Here is a 9,704-nt window from a genome sequence, read left to right as displayed (position 1 = left end):
TGATTTATTGAATGTAGAATAACATTTCCGAAAAAAAAAAAAAAAAAAAAAAAAAAAAAAAAAAAAAAAAAAAAAAATATATATATATATATATATATATATATATATATATATATATATATATATATATATATATATATATATATATAGTTCAGCATGCTAGGCTTCAGCGGGCGCCTCCATGGATGGATAAAAAGATGACTGTTGATTTTTTTTTCTGCTATTGGGTTGTTGCGAAGTAGGCCTACGGTTGATATTAATCAGATGTCAAATCTTCGGAATGTCATATTCCGGCATTTTCTGTGCTCTGTCATGCAACTTTTCTTGCCTGACCTTGGCACAGAGTCAGATTCGTCGGGTTTGTTCGTGTAGGTAAGGGCTAATTTGTTTTATATATTATGTTTATTTGTTAAACTATTAGTATTTATTACTGCTGTTGATGTTATGATTATTATTGTTAGTAGTACTAGTAGTAGTAGTAGTTTTTTTTTTAATTTATTTATTTTGAAGATATCGTAGGATGAGTTATAGACTCGTTTCATTGTCTTTGACCAAGAATGCGGATTCTAAGAGATTGATCGGGTATTGACTGATCTTTGGAGCAGTGTCTTCCCAGGTATTTAGAAACTGCACATTTAGGCCAGTCACTGCAGAAACAAGTTCGTAAATAATTTGGGCCGGGGCTAATTTTAGTGGTTCAGGAGTGCCAGTTGAGGGTGGCACACCCAATGTGTGTCAGGGAGGAAGCAGGAGTGCCCCGATTGGAAATGCCATCGCCAGAGAGATTTCTGGAGGAGGCGATGGACCGTCAAAGCCATGGGGCGGCAGCTGGCGTCGTCAGGCGAGAACCAGGAATGCTTTCTTGCGTGAGGTTGGGAGCCTCCGAGTCGCCCGGCTTCACCGTTGACGTGGCCGCCAGCTGATCCTTCAGTCACATTCAGTATGGAGTATGAATGCGGCTGAAGTTTATTTCGTGCGTTTGCAAAAGGCGCCTTGGCCAGCGTTGACGTGGCCGGGTGATTCACGCGGTGCTGGTGCGTGCAAGTGGAGGCGAGGTGCTTCTTTTGTCAATAATTTTACGATCATCTTATGCTGGTGTAAACATTAAAGTGCATGTGGCATTTGCCATAGCAATAACAAATAGAACTTAATTGACCTTTATGAAGGTCGAGGTGAAGCGTACGAGAGTTTGTTTTACTTGATAGCATGCCGGTTGCAGTTACATAAGTTTGGCTCGGTCTCAGCCAGCAATGCTTTCTCGCTGTTGCTTAGCCCGGCGGCGCATGCAGCTGACGGCCCTCGCCCCGCTCGCTCGCCCACATGCACACTTCATGATGCGCCCACCGAGGCTCATGGTGGGCCTGCTCTCTCTCTCTCTCTCTCTCTCTCTCTCTCTCTCTCTCTCTCTCTCTCTCCTCTCTTCTCTCTCTTTCCTCTCTTTCTCTCTTCTTCCCCTCTCTTTCCTCTCTCTCTTTCTCTCTCTCTCTCTTTCTCTCTTCTCTTCTCTCTTCTTTTCTCTCTCTCTCTTTCCTCTCTCTTCTCTCTCTCTCTCTCTCTCTCTCTCTCTCTCTCCTCTCTCTTCTCTCTCTTTCTTTCTCTCTTTCTCTTTCTCTCTTTCTCTCTTTCTCTCTTCTCTCTCTCTCTCTCTCTTTCTCTTCTCTCCTCTCTCTCTCTCCTCTCTCTCTCTTTCTCTCTCTTTCTCTCTCTCTCTCTTCTCTCTCTCCCTCCCTCCCTCCCTCCCTCCCCCCCTCTCCATCCCTCCCCCCCTCTCCCTGTCCTTCTCCCTCTCTCTCTCTCTCTCTCTATCTCTCTCTCTCTCTCTCTCTCTCTCTCTCTCTCTCTCTCTCTCTCTCTCTCTCTCTCTCACAGTTTCATACCTACATCTCAGTCACACTCTTGTGCACCTGCATCGTTCTCGCGAATCTGCTTCCCCCGCTCCGCCTCCGGCCGGAATACCCGGGGCGCTGTTCCATCCTGCGCCGCGCTGGTTTCCGATTGCACCCACCTCCTACCCCCACTCCAGCCCCTGCCACTCAGGAGAGGCTTAGGCACATCGCAGCCATAGGGTTTGGGCAAGAAAGAAAGAAAACAAAAAAAGGCAAAAATCGATACATCTTCCTAGCCGGCGGTGGCGAAGAAGAGGAGGTGGTGTGCAGCTCGCCGGCCGGCGGTGCACGTCAGCACTAACCCTGACCTAGTTCTGAAACCTCTGCGTTCCCCTCTTTGCTTCACCGAAACATGCCTTCGCTCTGGTTTATCATATTCTCGCCCTTTCCCCTCTTTTTCTTTTTTGCCCTTCCCCATCCCCTTCTTCTTTCCCCCCTCTCTGTTCTCCATCTCCTCTATCGCTTTTCGTCTTCCTTCCCCTAGCCTTTTCCCTCTCTCCCTTTCTCCTCTCTCCTTCCGTTTCCCTCTCTCCTCTCTCCTTCCTTTCCCTCTTCCCCCCCACCCCCTTCTTTTCCCCTTTCCCCCCACTCACCCTGCCTTTCCTCTCCTCCCCCCCCCTCCCTCTCCCCTTCCGTTCCGTTTCCCTTCGCCTTCATTTTTCCCATCTTCCTTCCGGCTTTCCTTTCCCTTACTCTTTTCCTCCACTCTTTCTCCTTTTCCTTTCCCCTCTTCCCCTCTTCCCCTCTCCGTACTCATCTCCTCCCTACCTTTCCCCCTTCTCCCACTCCTCTCTCTCCTTTACCCCTCCTAATATCTCCTCTCCTCCCCTTACCTTTCCCCCTCCCCCCTCTTCTTTCTCCTCCCTTTCTTCTCTCCCATTCTCTTGTCCCTTCCTTTTTCCTCCCCTTGCTTCAGTTAATCGTCAGTCGCTTCTTGCGCTTTATCTCTTGTGCTTGTGTCTAAATACTCAGCCATTTAATAATTACTTATTCCTGGCCTACTTTATGTGCTCGATTTGCATGTCCTATTTTCTATGCAGTTGGCGTGTCCCATTTGCTCTGTCATCTGCATGTTCTCTTCGCTATACCAGTGGCCTGTTATCTTTGCTACAGTCTACTATCCTACTTCTGTGTCTGGTCCACTTTGCTTTTAGTCGCCATATACCATTTCCTCCGCCCATGGGTCTACCACCGGCAGCACATTATCTTGGTTTTACATTGCTCCCTCCTCCTTTCCTTGTCTTGTTCATTATCTCACGTTCAATTGGTACCGCTTCAGCACCCGTGATTATTCATTTTAATGCCTAAAGGTTTTCCTGTAGTCTGTTTCGCTGGTTGGTTTTCCTTTGATCAGGTATTTAATTAACCTTCCCCGACGGGTGCTAAATATAGTGAACGATCAGCTGTTCCCCTTGGCCTCCTCTTTTTTTTTTTTTTTTTTTTTTTTTATTTATTTATTTTTTTTTTTCCCCTTTCTTTCTTTTTTATAGATAGGTCATATACCTTTTACACTTTGCTGGGGATGTTTTCCCTTGCACATTTTCTTCATGATTATAAATATTTATGCATGTGTGTATTTATGTATATTTGTATGTATGCATTTCATGGCAGTACACGCACGCGCACACACACGCACGCACACAAAAGCACGCACGCACGCACACACACACGCACAAGCACGCACGCACATAAGCACACATACATGCACACACATGCACACACACACCACATTCACACACACACACCACACACACACACCACACACACACACCACACACACACACACACACACACACACACACACACACACACACACACACACACACACACACACACACACACACACACACACACACACACACATGCAAACATACAAATATACAAACATACGCACGCATACAGGCACACAAACACGCACACACGCACGTACGGACGCATACACACACACATACAATATTGTATATACATGCCCATATATACATCATCTGTGTGTAAAAATATATATATTTTTTGTTGTTGTTGTTGCAACCAGTCCAAATCAAGCGTCCGGAATTTTACTTCTCCATTCAAATCCCCATGAAGCAGATTCCATGTCCTTCGTGATATTCTTGAAAAATCCACTAAGTACGGGTAGTCGGGAGCCTCAATTTTTTTTTTCCTCTTGCCACTCCCCCCCCCCCCCCCATCATATTACGATTACTTCCTCTACCTACCTTCTTCGCCTCCTTTTCTCTCGTCTAGTCTTCCTCTCGTATTTCTTTTAAAGTCTTTATAATTTTCGACCTATTGCGATTGCTCTCGTGCACGCTTCTGCAGGAAATTACCCGAGAGTAGGGTACCGAGTTTCGCAGCTACACTTAAGCTGGCAGGGTTTCGGCGTCCAAAGATTAAGCTGGCGAGGTTTCGACGCCCAAAAATATGCTGGCAGATTTTCGACGTCGAAATATTAAGCTGGCAAGGTTTCGACGCCAAAGAAATAAGCTGGCAAGGTTTCGACGTCTAAAGATTCAGCTGGCATGAATTCGACGCCTAAATACCTCATGGCAGGTATTTAGAGGTGAGAAGAGGTGACATCAGGTTCGTGGCGTGCAGGGGTCAGGTTCCTTGCCCACCTGCAGGTAATCTGTGCAATTTCTGCTCATCGGATATCGTCTAAGAAGTGTCTGCTGGCTTGGTTCCCGCGAAGCAGGGATGGCAGCTGGCACAAGGAATTCAAGGCAAATTGCCGCTTTGGTTTCGATATAAGGGGCTCACTAGCTGTTGGAAAGGACTGGGTATTTACATTTCCCGGGTGTTCGGGGTTCGAATTTTGCAGTATATATGTCATCACTTTTGAGTAGACTGAGATTGATCTCGGATGGGACTTGCAGCTTCCCCAACGCACGGGCGGCACGTGCTCGGGACACACGTACCCACCACCCATGCGCACCGTACGTGAACTGTGGCTGTGGGAGGAGTCGCGTTAGCTCATACTGGTGTACGGAGCAAAGGCTGTCGTCGAATTTAAAGTCGACCTTTGTGGCGTCGAAACGAGTGTGTTTAGCGAGGCCGAGATTTGCGTGAGAGCGTTTGTTGTCAGACTGGAAGAGAAGATCGAAACGAATGTCGGTTTTCGAAGTTTTATTGTCCGTCAGTTTGAGAGTTGTTACAAAGCGTCATCAACGGGCAGTGTTTTGCAGTCCCGATTATTAGTGCAAGATGAATATCTTCGGATTTTACAAAGATGCTTTCCTGTTGCAGAGGGTCACTAGCTACAGGAACCCGAAAGCAGTCCCCACCAGAGGGAACAGCGCCGTCGCTTACCACAGTTTAATTTCCTCCCGCTTTACCGTTCAAGCGCTAACCAGTTTGCACGTCACCGTATAGTCAGATGATTCTTCGGATCTTACAATAATCTTCTCTTCGTCCTCTCACCCAGCCCCATCCCCCCTCCCTCCCTCCCGTACTCCTCCCCCTCCCGCTCCTCCTTCACCAACCTCCTCGTTCTCCCTCTCTTCTCCTCTCTCCCCTCCCCCCTCTCCCTCCCTCCCTCCCTCCCTCCCTCTCTCTCTCTCTCTCTCTCTCTCTCTCTCTCTCTTCTCTCTCTTTCTCTCTCTTTCTCTCTCTCTCTCTCTCTCTCTCTCTCTCTCTCCTCCCCTCCTCCTCCTCCTCCTCTCCCTCTCCTCCTCTTCCTCTCCCTCCCCCTCCCCCTCCCCCTCCCCTCCCCCTCCCCCTCCCCCTCCCCCTCCCTCTCTCTCCCTCCCCTCCCCCTCTCCCTCTCCCTCTCCTCTCTCTCTCTCTCTCTCTCTCTCTCTCTCTCTCTCTCTGTGTCTTTGTCATTCTTCCTACCTTCCTTTCTCTCTCTCCCTCTCCCTCCCCCTCCATGATAAAATGCAATATGATATAAAGAAATTATGACCTCCCCTCCCCCCTTCCCCCCTTTTGCACCAGGTCATCGTATGGTGTTTTATGTTGCTGCTCTGCCTGGTTATGTTTATGTTGTTTTACCAATGTTGCTGTTATTATCCCCACCAAATTACTGTCATTTTTATCACTATCATCATTATTCTATTGTTGCATTGCAATATTAATGATATTTTTTGTCATCGCTGTTCTTACTTATTGATATTTAGTTTTGTTATTCTTATTGCAGATGTGGTTGATATTATTGCCAATGCTATTATTGTTGTTCTTTGTTGTTATATTTTGTTATTAAATGTTGTTCTCGTTGGGGGTGAGGTTGCCTTTAGTATTTTTTTTTTTTTTTGTAATTATTGATATTGATGTTATTTTTTTTATTATTATCATTATTGTTTTTTATATTGTTATTGATGTAATGTTATTCTCGTTGTTATCGTCATCATCATCTTCAGTTATCATCGTTATTTTTATCATTATTGTTGTTGCTCTTGTTGATGGTGATGATTTTTTCTTCTTTTTATTGTTTTATTATTGATATAAATATTATTTTACCATCATCATCGTTATTATGAAAATTTGTAGAATCATCATTATTATTACTCTTAATGGTTGTGATAATAAAGCTGATACTTTGTTAATAATTATTATTTTTGATTTAATATTTGTGCTTAATCATAATGCTACAGCTGCGTCAGAGCTGCACTCACAATATCGCTGCCATAAATGTTGATGACAGTGATAATTGCAGTGACATAAGCATCAATTTGATTACGTGCGCGAGGCGACACTTAAAGGAGGGCTGAGGGCCGGTCCCGGCGTCCGAGCGCCGTACAGTACGTAGCTGCGCCAGGGTGACGGAACGGCGGCGCGGGGGAGGCGACACGGGGAATTATCGACGTGAAAGTCACCTGCACCAACATGTGACTGTTGCGTCCGAATCCCTGCGCGTGGCTTTACCCTCTCGCGCTACCGCCGCTCACAGCCACGTTTCAGAGACTGCCTTTCGCTCTTCCGAACGTGCCACTCGCCCTACCCCTACATGCCTCGCTGTAACCATAGCTACGTATCGTTATCTTAATGAGGGAGTTTCGATGCCCTGTAATTGGGGCATCGAGGGGCAGCTATGGAGCGGGTACGAGCACCAGGACTCGCGTACCCCAAAGCACGCTCACGGACACGCGCGTGCGCGACACGCACTTTGCACATTCAAGCAGACAAAGCTAATACGATTTCAGCAACAGAGCTCTCATCCTTTTCCTTCACGTGTCTCGTGGCCGCGTTCAATTTTCACAACAAATGATCAGCGAGAAATGCCCGCTCGCTCAAGAAGTGCGTTGAGGCATCACGTGAACGGCATACACATAGAACAGGAGGGAGGAGGAAAGTGCTATGTTCTTTAGGCTGCGTGGGACACGCGCACCTCCCGGCCACGCGGAAGTCCCAATACACGTGATGAATTGTGGGCTCGGGTGGATCCTGGGAGCGAGCGGCTCGAGGTGGATGGGTGGACGGGCGGGCGGGTGGACAGGTGGATTCGGCGGGATCAAGGGTGCGCAGACGGGAAAGGATGTATGCTAACGTGTGTGTGTGTGTGTGTGTGTGTGTGTGTGTTGTGTGTGTGTGTGTGTGTGTGTGTGTGTGTGTGTGTGTGTGTGTGTGTGTGTGTGCGCGCTCGTGTGTTTTTGCGTGCGTGCATACATGCGTGTAATTTGTATACAAGTACTTACATAAACGTGCGTGCTTGTATACAAGATAGATAATTTGTGGGATGTTGATTACCGTATCTATAGACGGCAGAACAAACGCAATTCTTAAGTCTCAGCGCACAGAGGAAAGTGTGGTCGTGTGGTCAGGAGATCATCCTCGGTGAGGGTATTCTGAGGGCGCCGCTCCCCACCCACCCCACACGCACCACATACCTCACCCCCATCTGCGGTTCTCCTTTTTATTCTGTTGATCCTTGGGATTAAAGCCCTCTCGCCTCTCTGCCTGTTTGTTGGGCTCTTTCTTATTCTCCCCCCCCCCTACTCCACTGTCCGTCTGCCTGTCTCTCCTCTCTGCCTGTCTACATCTCTCTCTCTCTCTCTCTCTCTCTCTCTCTCTCTCTCTCTCTCTCTCTCTCCCTCCCTCCCTCCCTCCCTCCCTCCCTCCCTCCCTCCCTCCCTCTCCCACCATCTCTCTCCTTCTCCCTCCCTCCCTCTCTCCTTCTCCCTCCCTCTCTCTCCTCCCATCCTCTCTCTTCTTCTCCCTCTCCCTCTCTCTCTGCCTCCTCCCCCCCCATCAAAATCATGTTTGGTATTCTGAAGAGGCAAGTATCATGAATGGAGACCGTTTTTAATAAATCCAAGGCATCTAAATGAATTTATTGCTCTTTACGGTTCGATTCCCTGGTTTTGAGAATGCGTTTTTGAATTAGTTTTAATGTATTGCAAGCACAGTGGAGGGAAGTTTTACAAAAAAAAGGTAAATGAATCGGTAGTTAGCGATAGTGTCCATCTTTTGTCTTTTGATCTAAAAGCCAAGGGTATTTAATGGAATAATTTTCATAACAATGTTGCTTCCTCCTCACACTTCCCCTCCCTCCCTCCCTCACTTCCCTTCCCTCCTCCCACACTTTCCCTCCCTTCCTCCTCTCACACTTTCCCTCCCTCCCTCCCTCCCTCCCTCCTCCCACACTTTCCTTCCCTCCCTCCCTCCCTCTCTCCCTCCCTCCCTCCCTCTCTCCCTCCCTCCTTCCCTCCTCCGACACTTTCCCTCCTCCCTCCCTCCCTCCCTCCCTCCCTCCCTCTCTCCCCTCCCTCTCTCCCTCCTCCCACACTTTCCCTTCCTCCCTCCCTTCTCCCATACAAAAAGAAAAAAAAAATCACTACAAAAATTATTATGAAACAAGCCAGCGTTGCCAGTTTTGGTTTTCATGGAGGTATAAAGATTCATGTAGTATTTCAGATATAACCGTTGGACACTGATATGTATGTATATATATATATATATATATATATATATATATATATATATATATATATATATATATATGTATGTATGTATGTATGTATGTATACAGAATGTATGTATACATATATGTATATATACATATATGTATACATACATTCTGTACATATATATATATATATATATATATATATATATATATATAATATGTAGATATAGATAGGTATGGATATTGATACATTTAAATAAATAAATAAATAATATATTTGTATATATTTATATATTCATATATATCTATATCCATATGTATATCTATATCTACATCTACATCTTCGGGGAAGTCGCCGCCGTGGCAATAGTGTTAGCGCGCCGAACCGCGGTTGATTAGGAAGGGCATCCAATCAGGCAAGGGTGGTACTGCCAAATTACATCTCAATAATAAATTGGGAGAGGCCTAGCTCCTGCAGTGAAATAAACAAACATACACACACACACACACACACACACACACACAACACACACACACACCCAACACACACACACACACCACACATACACACACACAATACACACACACACACAGATACACACACACACACACACACACACACACACCAGACACACACACACAGACACACACACACACAGACACACACACACAGACACACACACACAACACACACACACACACACACACACACACACACACACACACACACACACACACCACACACACACTCTCTCTCTCTCTCTCTCTCTCTCTCTCTCTCTCTCTCTCTCTCTCTCTCTCTCTCTCTCTCTCTCTCTCTCTCTCTCTCTCTCTCATTGATTCATTCATTCTCTTTTATTATTTCTCTTTTCCTCCTCCTCTCGTTCTCCTCCTCTCTCCACCTTTGCGCCCTCACTCCCTCTCCCTCTACCTCCCCCCCTCCTCTTTGATTCCCCCTCCCCCTCCCCCCTTCACCCTTC

At 46.5% G+C, this 9,704-nt stretch overlaps 1 long non-coding RNA gene across 1 annotated transcript in view; it reads left to right on the top strand.

The window, feature by feature from the left end:
• The window catches only part of LOC119597115, a 12,445-nt gene extending 7,252 nt beyond the window's left edge, over positions 1–5,193 (top strand). Inside the window, exon 3 of the long non-coding RNA XR_005230803.1 lies at positions 5,127–5,193. This is a non-coding gene — a long non-coding RNA (uncharacterized LOC119597115). The remainder of the gene's footprint in view (positions 1–5,126) is intronic.
• The last annotated feature ends 4,511 nt before the right edge of the window (positions 5,194–9,704 follow it).

This window comes from Penaeus monodon, chromosome 38 (genome assembly GCF_015228065.2).
Source record: "Penaeus monodon isolate SGIC_2016 chromosome 38, NSTDA_Pmon_1, whole genome shotgun sequence".
Lineage (NCBI taxonomy): Eukaryota > Metazoa > Arthropoda > Malacostraca > Decapoda > Penaeidae > Penaeus > Penaeus monodon.
Note: the sequence above shows the minus strand (reverse complement) of the source record. Positions and strands in the feature narration are given on the sequence as shown.